General features: G+C 45.5%; 1 long non-coding RNA gene across 1 annotated transcript in view; it reads right to left on the reverse strand.

Annotated features, from left to right (window-relative positions):
* The window catches only part of LOC146542878 (uncharacterized), a 48,341-nt gene that overhangs the window by 5,023 nt on the left and 21,219 nt on the right, over positions 1 to 22,099 (reverse strand). Inside the window, exon 2 of the long non-coding RNA XR_014887848.1 lies at positions 3,074 to 3,153. This is a non-coding gene — a long non-coding RNA (uncharacterized LOC146542878). The remainder of the gene's footprint in view (positions 1 to 3,073; positions 3,154 to 22,099) is intronic.

A 22,099-nucleotide genomic window follows, 5' to 3' on the forward strand; every position in this document is an offset into this window, starting at 1 on the left:
TATCTCACACTGACAACGCTAATAGAATATGCATAGCCCTATTAGCATACAAGATAATAGCACCCTGGAGGGGACAGAGCCATAAAACTTTAAGTAGAAATCAAAACAGAAGGAGGAAGAAAAAGGGAACATTGTCACAAGGAAAAAAAAAAAGAAAAGAGCCCGAGGGCAAATCTTGCAGCAGAAAACACACGTAGTCATAATTCTTGTTCTAGTCACCATGCGAATGGTAATAGTCCTTAGTCCCATGAATACTATCAGTGCCACGTTCGCTGTGAAACATTAATTGAGATAATGTGCCCCTTTCGGATGCAGCGGGGAGTCGTACGTCAAATTGTACCACAACAAAATTATGGCAACATCTGCAAGGAGCACACAGCAGCGACTGGGGCACCCTGCTCTGGGAGAGCCCAAGTGGGCCTTTGCCTTTGCAGATGGCATCTGCAGGAGCTGCAAGGAGAGCCGGGCAGCTGCTCCCGCAGGCGGCACGCAGACATACCTGCAGCAGAAAACCCTGCAGGTTGGCCGTGTTATCTCTTGACCCTCCCTCAGTCACTGGATGAAGCCTCACGCAGCTCTTTGAACGCCAGGGCCTTTCTTTAGTCACGTCTGCCCGGTGCATTCACATTTGTTCCATGTAACCGGCCATTGTGGCAGACCTTTCACTGCTCACCCATGGCTGGCAGACAGCCACGCATTCATATGCTTTCCATCTTACAGCAATAGCCAAAGTAAATCTTTCAGTGCTTGGCACAAGAGTGTGAATTCAATAAAAAAGGCTTCAAACAAGTTTGAGATGGCTTGTCTCTAAACAAACGAGGAACAGTGAGCTTTTCTAATGCTCATTGTGGTTCAGTTCCTGCCTGCAGCTAAATGCAGATAACCCCCAGCAGCACTGACAGCCCCGTCTGGTACACCAGTCACCTGTCAAGTGGGCACACCAGTGCCCACACATCCAGCTCAGAGGGCTGGAGAGAAGTGACCTGCTCCTTACCGGGAGCTTCAGCGGGGACAATCAAAGGTCCTTGTTGGCTTCTTTGTGAGATGTGAAACGTTGCAATAGTAGCACTGAATGCGCAGAGCCCGGGGTAATCGCTCTGTGCTTTTTCCCTTACAGAAAGATGGTGTCAGGAGGTAACAAGCACTGGATCCCTGTGGTGCATTTTGAAGCATCGTGCAAAGTTTTCTGGGATTCTTCATAGCATTCACTGTGGTTTCTATAGAGCTAAACTCTTTGTGAAGTGGCTTTGTGTTGCAAAGTTTTTGCAGCTTGTGGGAGTCTGCTGCACTTCATTTTGGTTGATGGTATTTTATGCTGCTGGTTTCAGCAATTAGAACTCAGTTGGAAAAGACTCCAGTAAAGAAAATCCAGCCATTTTAGAAAAGGAAAGTGGAGAGGAGGTTATAGGAAAGACTCCTGAATGCACCTCTATAGTGTCTGTGTTTAAGCAAGCATGCATCCTCTCCACCCATCTTATCACAGGGAAAAGAGGTCATCTCAGAAACACACGTGCTTCTCTGGGATACTGAGTGGTGGTTCCTATCACTCAACCACAGCTGAGAAGTGCTTGCAAATGTGGGAGTAATATTTTGTGCATTAGGTGATTAGCAATTACCTGCTTTAAATTGTTCTTTGTATTAAAAAAAAAAAAGAAGAAGAAAAAAAAGAAAAAAAGAATCTAAAGATGCTAAAAGCTTGGTGATAAAAGACGTATTATAATATGACAATGGAACAGAAAAACAGAGAAAAGTTTGTGCTTTCTAGAGGAAAGCGAGTTCCCCCCATGTCAGCTTTGATCTTTTTACTGTATCTCCTTACTTTCATATCTTTCTGTAGTGAGGCCCAGCCCCCGTGTTTGGATCTTGCCACACTCACATACTGAATTGCTCCTCAGTTCAGCACTGCACCCAAACACAGACTTCTTTCTAAAAGTTTAACCTACAGATGTCAGGGTTTTGCTTGTGGACATTTCCTGGCTAGAACAGTGGAAAATCTCTGGGTAAAAATGTGTTAGTTGTGCATTGCTTACGTATTCATCCAGAGAAGAATAGATGCTCAGCACAGCAAGGCTCTGTGCATGCGAGGGAGAAACACAGCGCATGTGTGCACTTCAGAAAGACAGACTGGGAAAGCCAGGAATACCAGGCAGCTCATTTCAACAGCAGAGGCAGTCATTTAATGCATAAGTAATTATCAAGAATAAATAAGTATATTTTTTTCCCCGTGCTAAGGCATAACTTTTATTTAGCTGACATTATCTCCAAGGATCCTTAGCAGCCCAGGACACAGCAATGTAATACAGTGCAGTCTGGATGCTGTTATGTATTTATTAAGTTGTATCAGGGCCCATTTAGTAGCAGCTCTGCAGTTTATCAAGTAAATATCGAATGCCAAATACAAAAGAGAAGAAAATAGCAACATAAAAAATTTATCTTTGGGGGGAGGAGAGGGAGAAAGAGAGAGAGAATGGTGCTGATAATGTGATTGTGCCTTCAGCAATAGTGGCTAATATCCTTTTGCAAGGGGTGCGGTGTAAAAATATTCCAGAGCTGGGGGAGGAGAAGCAAAGAGAGGGGAGCAGAGCTGTTGTTTGTTTGTTTTAAAGTGTATTCTGGTTGCAGGCTAGGTCAGCGGGTGGCCAGACTGAGAAAATGAGTCCCCCGGGCTGTAATAATTGTAACTGTCAGGGAAAAAAAGTCAAGGTCTTACATAGCAGTGGTCTGCTCTGACTTCTGACCATGGAGAAATATATATGAAAACTACTGCCTGGGGCACCATGGGAAGAAACCAAGAGGTTTTAACTCCTGGTGGCTTGTGCTTATGAATTGGAAACCTCATTTTGCACCTTGGTGGTTTGTATCTTTCTGATTGTTTTCATTTGCAGTATAAATGAAGCTAGAGATCCTCCTTTCCTTATATCTGTGATGCAATGAGCACATATTATTAAGCCAGCTTTGTATTTCTGAGTATCAAACAGCATGGAGACTGGTAACTGATAACTGATCTTTTAACAGTGAATATTCACAACGAGAATTTGAATCTAATTATATCTGCAGCGCGCTCATTACTCACCAGAGAGCTCCACAGCTGCCTGCAGTGGATCACTCCAGAGTTGCACATAGGTAACTTCACTGACATCACCAGAAATATCCCTAATATAAAAAAAATGCAAGTGAAAGGCTGAAAAAGTTAAACCATGAAAGAACAAATCGTGTAAACAGGAGGGAAAAAAAAGAAGCCATAGATTTGTCTTTTTTTTTCCTTTTTTTTTTGGTGTTTGGTTTTGTTTTTAATTATGCAGCCCTGGACTAGCAAGTGAAACTGGTCAGGCTCCTCATGAATCATCAATCTGATCCTTTATTTAAGAAAGTGTGGGAGCTTTCATGTAAAGTTTGCTAACAAACCTGAGCCCAGAGCATTTTGGTTACTCATTATTAAATGGAATAGAAAATATTTATATATGTAGCGAGACCCCAAATAAACCATACAAACACCAAGCACCAATTATTCTCACTTTGATCATGACAGCAGCATCCAAGGTGTTGCTGGTAAATGAGGATAACTAATGCTGGGAAGCGATTTACTCGTTGGAAGCCACCCCAGTAGTGCACTGGGTAACTTTTATGGGCCCCATCTGCACTTTCCCCACTTTCCTTACAGCCTGCCTATGCCTTGTGAAGGAAGTACAGCACACAGAGTGGAGACAGAGAGAGCAGTAAATGTTTGTAGTAAGGGACTGAGTCCTGCAGAGCAGACAGGCACAAGTATGAGGAGAGAACACAGCCATGGCACTCGTGCCTTTTGGGGTTACACAAACAGCTCCCCTGCTTTGCCTCCCAGTAGCCCCAACTCTCAGTAATTCACACTTCGTTGCATTTTACAGAGAGGCAGCAGAAAGAAGGGGGATAAAAAAGAGGACACAAATTTCAGAGCCTCAGTAGAGTCCTTTCCCTCCGCAAGGAGCAGTGCTGGGAAGAGCACGGCAGAGACTCAAAGCCCAGCACAAAATACAGACCACAACAAGAGCACATTTACACCTTTTATCCTACACTAAACTTCATCACATTATGCTTGGGAAGAGTATAGTTACCAGAGTAGCATCCAGTCTCTCTATTTAGAGATTTCAAGCACAGAAAAACTCCCGCTTCCCTTTGGTGGTCATTCCAGCAGCTAAGGACATCCAGTGCTAAGACCTTCTTTGAGTTTGTCTCCTCCCCAGCAGTCTTTTTTCCTGCTAATGAGGTCTCAGTGTTCCCTCTATGCGAAGACCCCCAAGTTGGCAGTGAGGTCAGTGCTAAGCAAAGTGCACCGAAGCACCTGCAGTGCCTCCAGGTTGCTGCTTTAAAGACAGGAGCAGGAGTGGGAGGCTCAGCTCCCACGGGATGCAGGCGATGCTGAGCCCTGCAGAGCCTCTCTCCCTTGCTGATGCTCTCAGCCTGGAACAGGTGCAGGGCTCCCTGTGCCCCTGCATCCCCAGAGCATCCCCAGTGCCCAGCAGGGACAGCCTCAGCCCCGTGCTCAGCCCTCACTGCCCGGCCAAGCAAATGATTGCTCACACGGTTTTCTACTTTAAGGTGAAGGTGGTAGGTGTGGAAGATCTCAATGTCACCACAAAGCAGGGAGGGAGCCTGCGAGGAAGAGGAAGGCAGAAACCTTCACAACTAATGTCAATTTTCTGCATCAAATATTTTGATAATTAAACAAAGCTGATCAAGAGAGGAAAACAGCATGTCTCCAGAGCTCCGGAAGCAGAGGCCCATTAAATAGAAGAGTCAGAAAGTGCCAGAGGCGGCAGCCTCAGATTAATGGCACTCCAGTAATAGATTTTCCCAGGCACAGTCACACAGGAGACAACTACTGTGTAGCCAGAGCAGCGAGGAGGCCGTTAAAGCCACAGTAACATTAAATCACCTGGTACCAGGGGCGAGGGATGGATGGGAGAGCATGGGCTGGAAGGAGCAGGGAGCAGCCTGCTTGCAGACAGCAGGACCAGGACCTTACAGCAGGGGAAGCAGCAGCTCGGAGGTACGATACACACACAGACAGACTGACAGCAGTGCCAGCAGGGAGGCAAATATCTTTTCCCCAGATGCCCAATATCTGAGCAAATGTCTCTTCCCAAAGTGACGCAGCACGCACTGAGCGCTGCAGTGCTGGGTTTTGCTGAGCCTGGCCATGTGTTGCTTCGGTTGCTCTTCTTAATGGAGCGCTGGCTTTATCTCTAGTAGTTCTCCATTACTTTCAGGCTGTTAAAACCACCGGTTTGAATTTGATTAAATGCATCTACACTTCAGGAAAGGAAGGGGAAGGCGAGTAACGAGGTGGGGAGGCAGCCCTGCTTCCTTGTTATCCCGTCGGCTTTATCTCAGCAGTTTTGAACTGATCCTCCTTGAAATGGCCATCTTGTCTAAATCATTTCTATCCACTTTTATAATACAATAACAACAGAAACAAGGGCTTCTTCCAAGTCAGGCTGGCATGGATTAGAGTCCACTAGGAGAGCACTTTGCTCCCAGCTGGGATGGATGGAAACCAGATGAAGTGGCTGAAAATCGGAAACAACTTTTTAGACGTACTCGAATCCCGATACGATCACATCACAGGGATGGGTTAAATTTATGATCTTATCTAGGATTTTTGTTTGTAATCAATCCCAGGCCCACTGGCTATCACTCACTACGAGCTTATGATTTCTCTGTGCTAACAAGGAAAAGTTGGGACTCAAACTCTGATATTAGCAGATAGGATCAGAACTGGAACGCCTCACAAAGAAAGAAAAAGTAACACCCAAAACCAAAGGACAGCTCTGCAGGATGTGGATTTCAGCCTTCACCCATTTTGGCCCATGCTGCACACATGGACTACAGTGTGTGCAGAAAACTCCAGTTTCCAGGCAGAAAGATTTTGGGATAAAAGCTAACAAAACAAATTAAAAGGGAATACCCTGAGATCAAAGTACAGCTTCAGCATGGAAGTTATGTATCTTTAGTCATGCATATGCAGTGGGGTATGCTCCAAAATGCACTGATTTCCCTGTTTTTTCCTCGTTATAACATCTAGACACAGTATATGTCCTTAACTTTTCAGTAGCAAATAAGCACCACAGGACTGGGAAGGCACAAGAACACCATTGCTGAGCATTCTGCACAGCCTGCAGACAGCGAGGAGTTCCAACTGCACACAGAATCGCTTTCTTCTCATCTTTGTAGGGCTCTGAGTCTAACAGTGTGACAAATCTGTTAATGTTTCAGCAGGCAATCTTACATTTGTACATCCCCTTCAGTCATTTTCCATATGGAATTGGAAGTGTTTTTTTTCACAAGCAGTCTGTTGATTTCTTTCAATAGAAGCATAAAAACATTGTTCAAAATGGAAAAGTTTCAACCAAGACATTTGCATTGTTCCAAAAATCAGAATTACTGGGCAATCGCTGTGAGTTTTGTAAAGACAAAAATTGTATCTGTTGCAGAAATGGAATAGATAGGTTCAGCAGTTTGCCTATGATCAGTCCAGGTAGGAAGGTGAACTATGAGCCCCATGCTCCAAGCCCAATCCTTTCTCATAAATACTTGGATACCTTCAGGTGTGCATTTGGTCCATGAGCTCACAGTCAACCCTACGCAAGCAGCAGCCTGTGGTGTAATGAGCCCCCCAAAGCAAACACCACTGCAGCAGGGAAATAGCCAGGGCCAGGCTCTTTTATTGTGTACAAATCATATCCATAAATCAAGAATGACTCATCTGAAGTTATTGGTGTTGCTGTGCTTTAGAATGAATGGATCAGAATCTGGTCCACACATTTCACACATTTCTGAGAATCAACATTTGTAACTGTATCAGTAGCCTGGAATGTCTCCTAATTGGCACCAAATGTGAAACAGCTCATTACCTGGGTAGGCAAATAGCTCTAGAGAGATGTCAGAAACTGAATGTAAAGTACGCATAGGAACATAAAGAGCAAACAAGTTCCATGCGCAGATAGGAACTGAGGTGTAACAAGCATTAAATAATAGCTATAAAATTTTATGTATGTACACGAATTCCAATATTACTTCATCCAAATTGATGCTTACATTTAAGGTGTGTGCTGTTTTCCTCTCTGCGTGATAAAAATATTACTCATAAAATTTGTATTTGTGTTGTACAAATATCTTGCAAATTTGTACCACTGTACATTGATGGCATGGAGATTTATGGGCGTGTGGAATCTTTTGAACCTATGAGACAGTGAGCAGCCACAAACCAGCTGTGGAAATACTGCGTTACCCACGAGCTTTGTCACTCAGCAATACAGGTGTGCACTTTGGGGCTGGTGTCCTTTGTGGGACCCAATAGATGATCTGGGTTGAGATGTGTAAAGGAACTTGAGAATGGTGCCCACAGGATGCTGAAAGCCTAGCGTCAGGCAATCATCTTCTTTGTTAATCTTCAGAATTAAAAGTGCTTGAGGATCCCAATGTTTATTCAAGCAAATAAAGTTAATAAATCCTGTTAAAATGTTACTAGAGTTTTGCTGCTCTGTTTGAGATTTGTACCCTCCAGTCCCAATGCTGGCTGGGGAAAGGAAGTGCCATTAACTAATGCAGGAAATAAATCCTGCTTTGTCTGCAGCAAATGTGGCTCCTGGACATTCCTGCCAACAACAAACCGTGAGTCTGAATGATGCTGAGATGTTCTTCCCTTCCTGCTGATAGTAGCAGCAGAACGGCAGAACCCCATGCTGCTGGATGGACACAGCCCAGGGGCTGGGATGGAGGAGCTGTGCCCCAGCTGAGGAAGGCAATGCTCCAGGTGGGTACCTCACCTTTGGAGATGGGCAGTGCTGCTGCAAGAGAAACCCACTCCTGAATTGGCCCTAAAATTTCATTTGTTCTTTGAAAAAAAACTCCGTCTTGGCATTTTAGGCAGGGCCTTGGTGATTTACAACACAGAGTGACATTTCGAAAAAGATAATGTGGGTAATGAATTATTTGCTGATCCAAACCAACAATTGGACATACTTACTTTTCATGGATTTAATCTTTGCCGAGGCGTTAGCTAGCAAGCATGAAATATCACTTTTTGAAGGCATTCTGTTGCATTTATGCAGTGTACAATTACATTAGGCAGCTTTATGACACATTGACTCGGTCGAGTGTGATGCAATGTAATACAACCAAAGTAATACGAGCTTTTAAATGCAACATGATGGCAAAAATCCATCTCAGATCTGATCTTTGTTTCATATCAGATGCCAACTGTCATAATTCACAGGGACTCAAATCCTTCTGGTTTCGCTCACGTGGGCTCTATCAGAGCCAGAGGGATGTGCCCGCATCAGCACGGAAGCGGCGTTCACTCAAACTGAACGTGCAAACAAATGGGTTGTGCTCACCAGCACGCATCCCTTAAGCTGGAGCTCAAAGAGCTCCACATTAGCTGCAATTCCTTTTCAAGCAAAGATACGCACAGGAGGCAAAGCTGGCAAGTAAGAGCACAGAATCTCTGAATTCTATTTTGCTGGCCAGGAGTTTGGCCCACTGAGTGTCTCTGCTTGCACAGAGGATGCGGCTGTGAGCAGGCTGGCTGCTGTAAGGATCCCATCGGCATCCCCTGATCAACTGCTGCACAAGAAGTATCCAAATCTTGAGAACAAGTTACACACGATGAGGAGTTTCAGTGATTTCCTACGAGCAGTGCCCTGTACCTGAATGGCAGCGGTCACAGCAGGCAGACAGGGGCAGGGTTAGGGCTGGGTCCTTTCCTCACACGAAGCATTTCAGCCTGCTCCTGCACGGCTCGGATCGGACAGTAGACAGCAATGTGTCCATTCCAATTTCGGTTCTGATCCTGGGATATTTCTAACTCTCTCCATATCCTTGATAGATAATGGTTTAATAAGCGATCTGTTTTTTATTTAAAGGGTCGGTAGTAAAACCCAGATCACATTTCTCACTTGGTGGGTTAAAAAACCGCTTACGCTCATTTCTGCAATGTAAAACGACACTATATCAAATCAAACATTTCCAGATGTGGCCAGCTTGTGCATGTAAGTGCAAGAGCAGCGAGCGTTTATAGACAAGCTTCCCAGGTTTTTTTAATAGGATTGGAACCCCACCTACTGGCAAAGACTGTTATAGGGATGTCAGGACAAGAACACATACAGGGTTCATTCCTGGACTGGGAGGACAAACCTGCAGAGGGGCTCCTAACCATCTGCTCTCACTTCCACGCAAGCTGAGTGCCACTGAAGCCAGTATGGGCAACTCGGTGCTCAGCTCTTGTAAAATCCTAAGGGCCCCAAATGTTGATTGCACTGAAAGACACGAGGGAAAGCACAGAGATACTTAAGAGCTGACTGGTGTTTCCAGCACATATTGTGCTTAAAAAGTGTCATCTTGATTGAAGTGATTTTGCTCTTAATTTTGATACTTGAGGTCAGATCAGCCATCCACAGCCTTTATTGAGGTAACAGTCTCACAAGTCTGAGGTATCACACTCCTGTAATGCATAGTGAAGATGTGAATTACAAGTGATGCCATGACGCTTATGGAAAATGAAAAATCAAGACAGAATGGATAAGTATTCCAAATGTCTGCACCTGAATTAGACAAGCTTGAAAGTCGTTCTTATATTTTATTTAAAATTCACTTAAAAAAAAAAAAAGTCCCCACACTTTCCATGTTACAGCTTTCATTTAGAAATGAAAATAAAAAAAGACCACTTATGCAACATTATGTTTTTTAAGATTAATAAACTAAAGAAGGAGACAAAGCAGTATCAGACACTGGCAATCAACGTTTTAACATCCCTGGGTGAGATACTTTCCATCTGCAGGTAGAGCACCGAAGACCATTCCAAGGATGCAGAACCCACATATTGTTTTGCTCCATCTCTTTCATTATTTCAGCATCGACCCAGAAGGTCCCAGGCACTGCTTCCACTGCAGCACAAGGTGCTGGTTCTGGGGGCAGGCAGATGGTGGGGGGTGTTTGACATCAATCTGTGGCTCAATGTGGGAATCTGCTGTTAGGGGGAAGGTTCTCTTCTGCTCCTCAGAACTACCAGTCCCACTACTTACATCATCACTATGGGCTTAGGTCTTGAAATAAAGAGTTCCTTAATGCTAGCCCTTAAATTCCCATTGCAAAACACAAGACAGCATCCAGCCCTGAAACAAGCTGCACGGTGGGACTGGCTCCCTGACACTCCTTTCTTTTGCTCTTACCCATTATGCAGCAGAGTCCAGCCAATGTCTACATGGCAATGACACAGAAGGAAAAAGTCCAGATGCTAGCTGACAAAGGGGAGAGAGATTGGGCTATTTGTAGTATCTGGCATATGCACCAGGCATGTCCAAATATGAAGAAAAAAAAATTTCTCTATCTTGGGCCAAAGTTCTAAGAAGAAAAAAAAAAGGTTTTCAGGATGTGAGTCAGAAAGTCCTGGAAGGGTTTGCCTTGACGAAGTAATGATAACGGAAGGATAAGTGAAAGCATGGAGCTAGCTGGTGAGATAAGGCTGAGGTGGACACACATGCTTCCTGCCCACGAGAAGGGAAACAAGGCAAATTGAGTCTAAACATGCCAGCTTCCAAGAGCTTCTTCTGGGTACGGAGCAGCTCACTCCTAAGAAGTGCACTCCTTGCACTCCTGGGCACTGGCATGAAACAGCAAAAGGAGGACGGGACCCACCTGGCCAGGAGGTTTGTGAGCATACCTGCTGCAGGCACTGCCAGCGGCTGCCAGCCCTCCCCTGCCACCTCCAGGGAGCCCAGCAGCTGCACCGAGGGGCTTTCAAATAAAAAGCAGTTTGCATCAGCGCTGGGTTTGCTTGCTCTGCTATCTTCCGTGATCAAAGAATTGAAACAGCTGCATGTCTCAGCTCGCTGGCAATAAAACCTGCAGTTGATTGGCTTTGTCCTAACCCCACAGCTACAAGGAAAGTGCAACCACAGATCTGATGAGAAAAAAGAAGGTGAACACCCAAGCTGCATTGCAACACGTTCTGCATCTTCCTAACCTGCAGTCTCCTAAGTGCCACTTACCCAATTAATCCAAGCTCTTCTACTTTATAAGCAAAGCTATAACATATTTAAACAGCTTAGAAACTGCCCACCAAGCCATGCTCTCTATCTTACTCATCAGCTGCAGGACTGACTGTGCATTAACTAAGAAAGCACATGGCTTGATTAACACTTCCCCTGCCACTTCTCTGCTGCTCTTGATTTCTGCTGAAATTTTGCTAAGGCTGACATTTCCCAGCTTTTTTAGTGGAGTGGATCTCATCTCAGTAGGGACTGTCTTTTGGACCAGCTCCTAGAACATCCCTGCAGCAGCTATAGTAACTATTTTTATAGGCAAGTTTTATTAGGAAAGTATTTTAAATGGCCTTTGAATGCAATTTAGCAGCTGGAAATAAGGCAGTATGCCAGCACCATGTGATCAGACAATCCATGGAGCACCAACAAGTGCTACCAGAGGTCTCTGGTGCTCTTTAGACCGTGCATGATAGAATACACTGGGGACATTCAGTGAGCCAGGAGGTGCCCTGACACTGCGAATGCCTGAAAGGCTGTGCTGTTCCTGGATCCCTTACTAGAAAAGCCCCTATTTTCAGAGTCTTAAATGGCATGCTTGGAGCTAAAATGGCTGCAGAAATGGTGGGTTTTGTTACACAGTGGATGTCAGTTCATCATAAACGTGTGTGAGGACAGAAGCAGTACAAGTGTGCTTCTGTGGCCATCAGTGAGTGTGCAAGAGGAGTGTGAGTGCTTATGGGGCTGGTTCTGACCAAACGATGTGGGATATAAGGCAATGTAGCCCAAGCACACTGAGCCCAACGTGTTCATCTTCTGCATCGTTCCCACGAGGCAGGAAAAGACCCGCTTCCTTCTCCATTCTGACCACAGCTAAGTTTGATTCCAAACAAAGACCTTTTTATCCTCAGCACCCTTTAAACAGCCCTCTGCACAGCACTCACATCATCAGACCTAGCGGGATCTCTCTTCTCGAATGTTTTTCATCCTCCCCGAGAACTGCAATAGAGTTTGCAACAAAAGCCTGATGGACAGACTGGGGAATGGAAGGTCCCTTCCAACCCAAGCCATGCTATGACATGTGCTGGGAACCTGAGATGTAAGAGCTCTGTGGTGCAGCAGCAGGCTCCAGCCCTGTGACACGGGGCTCCGTGTGGAAAACGGGTTCCATCATCTGAGGAGCCAAAGAAGATGCCTTCACCAGATGGTTCGAAAGTCCCCACAAGACTGAACTGCCCATAGGCAAAGGGCTGCCACAGGCTCCTTACGCTACAGGGAAACGTTTCTCAAGGGACGCAGAGATCTCCGTGTGGAGCACAGGTGTGGACTGTGAAAGTGCTGAGCACACACCAGGCCCTGCTGCTGGGGCCAGACTCTTCTGAGTGGCCAAGGCAAGAAACCAGACTGGCATACTTGTAATCAATCACAGGTCTAAGAAAGTAAAAACAAAGCTAGAAATAGCTGAGGACCCAGTTCTAATCCCAAGCAACACTGGCGCAGCCACATGCAGAGTTATGCGGTTTAAACTCATGCAGATGAGAGTGGAAACTGGCCTCCAGTTCAAGTGCATGCTGAGGGAAAAGACAGCTTTCCTTTTAGACATGACTCCAATTGTACAGTCTGAGATTCAATTAAGCTTTGCTTTCCTGACATCTCCTTCCAAATAAAGGCTCAGTCTTTGTGCTAAGCATTTTTAAAAATAAAATAAAACAAAATCATACATTTGGCAGGACCTGGACATTCCAGCTACTAAATTGTACTGTACTTTATGCAAAATTTCAATGCATTAAAGGGAAGGGGGAGGGTAGCCTCTTTGACCAGTGTCCAACTGTTTAGAACTGTTAAATATGAGTTTTTGCCCATGTTTACATGTGGAATGGAACACAGCCATTCAACCACAAAATGTTCCCAAAGCAAACATCCAAAACCTGGCTGCTGGCAAGGTATATTGACAGGATCGCCTGAAACCAGTCATTCACAGAATGCCAAAACAACAGATTACCATTGGTAAAAAATACACAAGGTTATTTTCTTACGTCCTGGGAAGAGGCCATCGCAAGTGACAGGAAACAGCGACTGGCAAGGCCGAGCGTAGGCTCAGGGTTTTTTTCATCAGAAGGGAGAAAAAAGATCGGTGTTATTTCAGATCTGCAGAGAAGCATGCGAGTAACACAATAAAGCTAGCACATGTTGCCAATAGCACATATGGGCAACTTGAACTAGAGCATGCATATTCTGCTAAGTCAGGACTTGCAGCATGCTAAATAAAGCAGAGGGAAGGTTGGACAAAGCAGCCAAAGTGGGACATAGCAGCTCCAGATGTGTCAGTGGGGAAGGAAAGATCAGGAGGTGCCCTGTGACCCTTCAGGCAGAGCCAACGCTCTGTGACAGTCCACCACATCCTAACCCTGCAGGGAAGGCTGAACCAGGAGGTTGTTCCCAGCTCTGTGGCCACGATGGCCAACCATGAGATGTGTCCAAGATGTAGGCCATCCACTGAGCCTCCTAAGAACAAGGGAATCAAGTACCCAGATCCCTTTGCCAACTCTTGGGTTGGTTCTTGTGCTCGCCGTGCCTGTTTTTAAAACCATTTGCATTTAGACTTTCACAATCTCCACACAATCGCAATCCTTCTGCTTCACAAAGGGCCACAGCTGCACCTGCCTGCTGCCTCCCCCATCCTGCCCCCATCTCTCACATCGCTGACAGTCACTCGGGTGCTGACCAACCAACAAATAGAAATGTTTCGCCATAATGTTTTCTTTTCTCCTACATGTTCACACCTCCCCACGAGCTGAGTGATCCCTGTACACACCGGATACGTGTTATTATTCCTCCTGTGCATCGACACCTTGTTGCATGAGCCGCGTTGATCGATTGCAGGTGCCCCTCTCTATGGAACTGGCCAACGACCCACTCACAAACTTGCTGTGCTTGTTAATATTAAAATCATATGGCCAATACCCTCCTAAATTGGTTCAGGCTTGAGGTACTGCTGCTTCCCAGTAGGAACAGGGCTGCAACAGGCTTTCTGCAGGCCCCACTATTTATGGTAAACACTCTCCTTTGTTGAAATAACATAAAATTTTGAGATAAATCTATTCTAGCAAAGGAAATGTTAAAGTGCCACCACCATCTCTACTTCAGAATACTAACATGAGCCGCAGTGCAGCTGCACCAGGCGGTACTCACTGCACAGGGCTGCTGGAGACATAAGGACCACGTGTGCTCTTCTTTGATCAGAAGAGAGAGGGAAACTGTCCTGAAACTCTCAGTCAGAAATGTCGGGCTGGATTCCCATAGGGATTGCCCAGAGCAGAAGCAGAGCTGCTTTTCACCTTCCCGCACCATTTACCTCAATCTGCAGCATTTGTTTGCAGGTCCCAGGATCATCTCCAGGGAGTACAGCCACCACCAAAACAAAATCAAAGCCCCTTAATGGCTTTCAAATATGAGGCATATTCCCAAATATTTATGATGTGTGTGTGCTGCCTTCATACTTTGTTATCTGAAAAATATTTTAACAGGCGGATGGGCAACGATAGCTAATGGCGATTCGACTGATAAGTATTGGTACTTCAGTAGGTAAGTGCCAGGCTGTGCACCATCGCTGGCAGTGAGATGGAAACTAACAGAGCAGCAGGCAGGAACGCAGGGCCTGTGCAGTGCCAGAGCCTGCAGCCAGAGCAGAGGAATTTGCCTATTTTCTGCCAGTTCTGCTCATGGAACAGAAAAACAAAGCAGCACGAAGCGTGTCAGTGCGTGTCACTGCAAGCAGAGTCCCCTGCCACCTGAGGTTGCTTCCTTCCTTTGAAACGATGAGCACCCAACTTCTTATCACTAAAACCCATCGTTTCACTGTACAGACTGATGAGCAAATTCTTAGTTGTGTGCTCAGATGATGCAGTGAGAAAAGGATTAAAGAGACCGTGCAGAATGAGAGACACTGTACTGAGTGGTGAACAAAGTAGTTGGGCTATGGTAAATCATCCCTCCTCGCTCTGAAGTTGAGCTCATGAGTTCATCTGTTCAGTGTAAGAATGAAATGCTGTGCTGCAAATAGAAGTGGTGCAAATGCCATTGTTCTCATGCACCATTAATTCACCTGAGCAAAATCTGGGTGAATAATCCACAGAATGGCATCAGCTGGCCAGGAAACACTGCTTGTGGTCTGCCATGGCTACTGGAAATCCAGCCAGGAGCACGTTCTGGTTGTGAAAGTAGTGAGAGACACCAACAGCCTGTGAGATTTTCCTGGAAATCCCATCAATATGAGTAGAAAAACTAGGAAGAGTGTGTGATTCTGCAACCAGGAGTTACTGAAAGACAGGAGTTCATGTACCATCAGTGCAGATATATTTAAGAAGAGAATCCCAAGGAATGTGATTCAAAAAGTGAATAACATTGCTTGCTTCTGGCCATCCTGTTCATCCTTTGCAGAAAAAAAATGGCTTTCTTTCACACTTACATACTTCAAAGTTTTGACTGAGGTTCCTCCAGCCTGCTTTTCACTGTTCAGTTTACAAGCAGGTACATTTAAGCAGATTTGAGTAGTCTGAATTTACTCTGCAGGGCACATTCTGACCTGGCTGCAGTTGGTTTTTTGAACTCTGGACACCAGACAGAAAAACAAAGGGAGAATTTGAGGAGGCATGCAGATACAGAGTCATTGTGAGAACACATCAGCTGAATGCTGAGAGCTGCTAACAAAGTTGTGAAAGAAATGCACGCATCTTCCAGGAGGATTTTCCCAGAACGATTGCATGCTCTCTCCTAGCACTGCTTGGGAAGGCCACCCCAGAAGCTGATGGTTTAAGGTAGTTGAAGTGGGATTAGCCTCCATGAAAGACTCAGGAATACTTTTTCTCAGTGAAAGTTTACAATAATATTTTAAAGACTCTCAACCAACACCCATACTTAAGCTTTGAAAACAGATAATGCATTTTTAATGGGATTGCACATCTGACAAGGAATTTGACTAATTCCTCTGATAGCAGACAGCTTCCTCCCCATAATTCATCTCAAAAGGATCAAAAACCAAAACACTCCCTGCCATCTCTGGAATGGCCCCCCCTGCCCAGTGCCTGGAGAGGCTCAGCTCGGCTCCGCGCGCGGTGGCAGGGAGCAGGGCAGGTCCACAACCCCACAGCCCTTCTGCCACAGGAAGGGATGGAGTGAAGATGAAGAGGCCGAAGGCTTCAAACCAGAGGCTGGGATGCTGACTGAACCCAACGTCTCACGGGTTAATTTGGAACTTGGAGCTATCTGTGGCCACCAACGTCTTCGAAGTTGCTCAAGTCAGATAATTTCTCTGCACTGGTGCACTAACAGTAGTGAAACACTGCGAGATGTTGGAATTTGAGGTGTTTGAGAAGGAAAAGCATGAGGATTTTCATTAGCTTTTTCTATTATTTGCCCTAATGAAGATTTCCAGCTCATAATTGTATGCTTTGTCACGGATTAATGCCCCGCTCCAAAGGAGGACACAAGTCAGTGCTCTTCTGAGCCACTTGGCTGTGCCTTTAAAACTATTCCCAGCATAATCCTTCATAGAAGATCCACAGCACAAAACCTAGCAAGGTCTGTCAAGGCATTTTTAGCATTTGTTCTGTTAAAAAAAACAAGAAAAAAACCCTGAGGTATTAGGGTGCACTAATCTTTAAAAAGGTTAATTTATTCATAGAGATTTTGACAGAGATGTATGGCTAGGCTGGAGTCCCAGGCACCTCTTCCCAAGGGGAGCTGCCAGTGCGGAGTCGGCTTCCCTGATACACAGAGGGCTCCAGGATGGGCCCACGCAGCACAGCCAGCAGGTTCTGTGCATCCTGGGCACTTCTGCTTCTGTGAGCTGCCCTGGAGCTCCCAGCACAGCCTCCTGCACTGTAGTCCCATGCAAAGTGTGGGCACTGAAGCATCACACTGTCATGGAACCCAGTGGGTAACCAACCCAATAATGCAAGGAGACTGGGAGTGTGTGGCTGAACTTCTCAGCATTGTGCTGACTGCTGGCAGCAGGGGTGGGATGGGATGGGATGGGATGGGATGGGATGGGATGGGATGGGATGGCATGGGATGGCATGGCATGGCATGGCATGGGCAGCATATGGTGCTGTCTCAATGAAAGCTTTCAGACACGTCTCTCCAGGCACATTGTGCTTCTGCTGGGTTTTACAGAATAGCATTCTGGGTTTCTCATATACTTGTTCTCAGACAAAATTTAGTAATTTTCTAGATATTCTGAGCTAATTGATGCTCCAACAAGAGACAATGTGTTAAATAAACTGTATCCTTGAAATAAAACAGATTGGGAAAAGTGGACCATAGTTTCTAATATTTGATCGTGCCCTATTTTCTCCACTGGGAACAGAGCTTGATCCGTAACTGCACAAAGACCACTTGCAGATTAAAATTGTCCTTACTTCTTGCAGCTGAAGCAGGGGGTGATGCAGAGCCTCCGGACCCTGCAGAGGCCTCTGGGGCCTCCAGCTGTCAGGATACTGTAGGAACTCAGCCTGATAACTGATTTGGTTGCTTCTTTTTAATTTGCTTGGAGTCTGTGCAATTAAAACTAAAGTTTCCACAGGGTGCAGAAGGATAGAGCTAATTTGTGAGTGCCCTCTCGTTTCAGCAGCAATTGCTCAATGTCAGGAATACCTGCACTGTTTCTTTCCAGCTCTTTCCCAAAAGAGGAACGTATTCCTACTGATACAGATGGCCCTTGCTCGGCCTCCTGCATCTCAGCTGCATCTCACCTGCATCTCTGGCACTGCAGAGGACAAGAGAGAAGCTCAGTCAGCATGAGCCAAAAGCAATAATGCTCCGCTGACCAGAGCTAGTTAACTGCTAGTTTAGATTATTAACCTCTCGTGTGTAATGAGAGTCCTGAGGCTGCTTAAGCCACAAGACCAAATTTCTCCTAACCACAAACATGGAATCCTCATTAATACGAATCTGAGACACTTTCCCAGGAAGAAATAATTTGTAGAATGTAGAATCCACCCAGAAGCAAAGGATGCTGGATTTAGAGCTATGCCTGAAACTTCAGCAGCTCAGTTTAATTTGTCCCCAAGGAAAGGGAGGAAGGTCTGCAATGAGAAATTGATTTTTATTTTTAATTGCCAGGTGTCACCAGGCCTTAAAGAGAAAGTTTTCTGATGATTTCCCCAATGCCTCCAAATACTTGTAATTATTTTCTGGGGAATTTTACTTGAAAAATGATCTATTTCTAACTGAATTTAAGCCTGCTTTATGCAAACAGTAAACCAGCTTGTTTGAAAGTAATCTTTACCCAAGGGCTAGCAGAGGAATAAAAATAAATAAAGCATGAGAAGTTTTTACAAAACCACAGACACCGCCAGGCTTTCCAGGTCCAAAGGAAGAAAATTGCATTCTGTGGAGTCCCCTTTACATTTGTGTAACTTGTGTTTTTTAAGATGCGCTTCAATTGATATTTGGATTGAGTTACCCAACCATCAGCACCTGCTGCCTCTGCAACGGAATGCAGCCTTATCCAGCGGCATGCAGCAAATGGCTGGGGACAGAGAGCTCCCTTATTGCATGCATCCGAAGAGAAGGTAAGGGTTTAGCAACGTGACAACTCATTTTCAACGAAATCGTTGGTTTTACCGCTGTATAACCCTAAGCCAACATGCTGGAGCTCCCTACATGGCCACAAGCGACCCAATGTCCCCACTTGCAGGACCAGGGTGATGCCCTGCCTGCAGAGCAGCTGCCTGCTCCCATACCAAGCCCCGGCACAGCCCTGCGTGTGATCCGTGCAGCAGCAGCTCCCTTCCGAGGGGCTTCTGACCTGATGGGCTTTGAAGTAGAAGCGAGCAGTTCTCCCAGGTGGGATTATGCTGTAACAGAAACAGGGGGTGGCTTTCCCAATTGTTCTGCCTGCTCCTTGAAACACGAATCCCCTCCTTTATCCTCAAAGAGCGGCAGTGCTGGCTGAAACCTGAAGACTGCAGGAAGGTGGAGGCATTTCTCTGAAGTACGACGGGAAGGACCTTAACCTTGTACTGCCAAGATAACACCCTGTGGGAAAGTGTGCTTCAGAAACTCACATCCTCTGATAGCAACAGCCCAGCAGAACTGCTTCAGAATCGATGTCCTGGAAAGCATCAGCAGGTAGCACGCCACCCCCGCTGCCTGAGCTACTATGCTGGCAGGAGCTCTCCGTAACGACAATCGCATCCCCCCTGCACACACTGGTTTGCATTACAGAAAACATGGTCCAACAGAAAGCCAATTTCTCTGCGCTGCAATTGGGTTTGGACTAATTCCAAGCAGTCACTATCTAGCAATCTCTTTCCAGGAGTTCCCACTCACTTCTCCTGTATCAATCTATTTTTATGTTGGTATCTTGTTTTAATCTTTCCTTTCACATGGATGTGAGTGCAATACCAAGAGCAGATGTGGCTCATTTCTGTGTACAACAAGTCTCAGTCGTAATACATTTAAAGAGCTTGCTCAGGTGTGTTTGTTTGGCTTCTGTAACGTGTGGACAATGTTTTTCATTAGGTTTATTTCTGGCAGGTTTCGTTGAAATCAGAAGGTTCAATTGGGCAGGTTTTTCTCTCCCACTCCAATATGAACCCATTTTGCAGTTTTAGCAACAAAGGGATATTAACAACGATTTCACTGTTGCTTGGCTCAAGGGGGTGCTGGACATCCCAGATGTAGGGACATTGCATTTCTGCCAGCTTTACCCACAGGGCACAGCTGGGGCAGCCCTAGCAGCTCACAGCTGAACCGGGAGGCACAGGGCAGCTCCTGCCATGCACATCACGCCTGCTCTGTGCACACAGCAAATGTTATTCTGCAGCCTGTCGATAAGGAGTATTCCACCAGCATGAAATTCCCTTCAAACCACACACTGTGCAGGAGTGAATTTAAACAAGAACTCACAACACAATGGCAAGTAATAATGGACTACACAGGTTTCATTCCTGATGGTCATCGCCAGCTCAAGTGACAAATAAATTCCACAGGCTTCCACCTCTTCCTGAAATACAAGAGCTTGTGGGATCAGTGAGGATCAAGACGAGCCATCAAGTGCTGCCAAAGCATCTGAGCAATGGGAGCTGCTCAGCTTTCCTCTGTCTGTGGGCCACAAAGGGCCGTCACACTCACAGCCACTTATCTCACTCACACTGCTGCAGGATTTCTAATGTTGTGCTACAATTGTCATTTTGGTGTAAGTGAACCTCTTACAGTGGAACCATATCAGACTTTCCCTGGTTTGTTGGATAACAAAAGTACTTCACATTTTCATTTCAAATAAATAGGTCTTCAGGAGCAAGGTGTAAAATCCCCCCAGTGCAGTTCAAGAAATGTGTGCAGCTTAATATCCAAATAATGATGAGTGCGACACAACCCCCCTCTGAGTCTCAAGATCCTGAATTTTGCAGCATTTTTTTTGTTTTCTTTTAACCTTCTGCTGATGTATCTGATCAGTTACATCAGGAACTGACAGCCTGCTGTGGCCCGCTAGCAAGCATTTCATCCACAGGTTCTTCAACCTGTGCATGGTTTAAGATCGTCTGCTACAGCACTCCATTTTGTGCAGAAGACGTGCATGTTTTCCAAAGTAATATATCATCAACCTAAAACCTACCAACAAACTGCACAAGAGAAAGACAAAAGCCACAGCACTGTGCTCAGCAATGCCACATCCCACCACCAGCTCTACCACCTCCTGCCAGGCATCTGTAGGTATCTATAGGCAGGTCCCAAATTGCACTGAGCATATTGCAGCCTGCCAAAGACCTTCGTGGCCCCAATATCTCCTTGTGACCTTTCATCTTCACTGGGTATGCAGTGATGCTGGAAGCTCGTTTTGGTGTGTGCATCTGAACAACAATTCTGATAGCTTTATGATTTTTACTTTTTTTGACATTTTACACAGGACAGATGTTGTCACCAAGGCTTCTCTTGTAAACTAGATATGGAGATGACTTGGATTGGGTTACCTTGGTAAAATAGTTTAAAATAAATAAAAGGATGGTTGGTCTCTCTCGGATGAATTAGCTTGATTGGAACTGTCAGGTTAAAAAGGTCTAAATAAACAGTTGTGCATCTACCCTTAATGGAGTTAAGCACCCAGGACAAACAGTAAGGACACCCAGAATGAAAGCCCAGATGAAGGAATTCATCCCTGCACAGTTGTGGGTGATGTGTGTGTAAGCACCTCCTAAACTCCAGTCTGAAGAGGGCCTTGGGCTTCTGGAGACCACAGATTTGATTCCCAACAGCCACTGGAAGTCGTAAGAATGTGCTGATTCCTTTTTCATGCTAATAAATAGTGCCATGGAAATATAAAGGTGGAGTTGAGTATGTCTGGAAATGAGAGAGGTCACTTCTGCTTCCTGGAGCCTCTGAGCTCCCTGCAGAGGAGGGACGGGACATTGCTCCAAATCTGTGCTTCAAATTGTTGATGTCCCTAAAAATCAAAGTAATTCCACTCCTCTGTCTCCTCCCAAAGGACTAAACACATCCCAGTCTGTTTACAGTGGTGGTGCACAGACCCTCCCTTCCACTTCTGTGCCCTAAGTAAATCAATTCTTCACTGGCTGTAATAATGTGCAGGGCAGATTTTTGCATTGTGCATTCAACACATCTGTGCAGTCCTGCCACGGAGGTGTACGAACACCATCAAGGGGTGATTCATCCTGTGAAAGGGAATTTGATGGTATCTCAGAGTAGGTACTTGCACCAACTCAGGAGGAAGTGCTGTAAAATTCAACAAGGCATCATCCTCCAGCCTGTCAGTGCATTTACAGGCTCACAATAGAGGGAACACCGCTAATCAGAGACCCCTTACTGTAGGACCTTCTTTTACATTTGCCACTTTGAGCTGTTCAGACTGAAGTTTTCATCCAAAAACATCATCTAAATAGCTCATCTCTGGTTTGGGCTCCTTTGTACACAAATAAAGACCCTGCAAATAAAGAAGTACCTCGCTAAATATCACCTATGGCCAACACAGTCCCAAACAACCAGGAGGTTTGAATTCCAGCTTTTCAGAAATCACTGGTTGCTGTGAGGCCTTCCCAGCTAACAGCTATGAATAAAGC

Source organism: Meleagris gallopavo, chromosome 23, assembly GCF_905368555.1.
Source record: "Meleagris gallopavo chromosome 23, MGAL_WU_HG_1.1, whole genome shotgun sequence".
Lineage (NCBI taxonomy): Eukaryota > Metazoa > Chordata > Aves > Galliformes > Phasianidae > Meleagris > Meleagris gallopavo.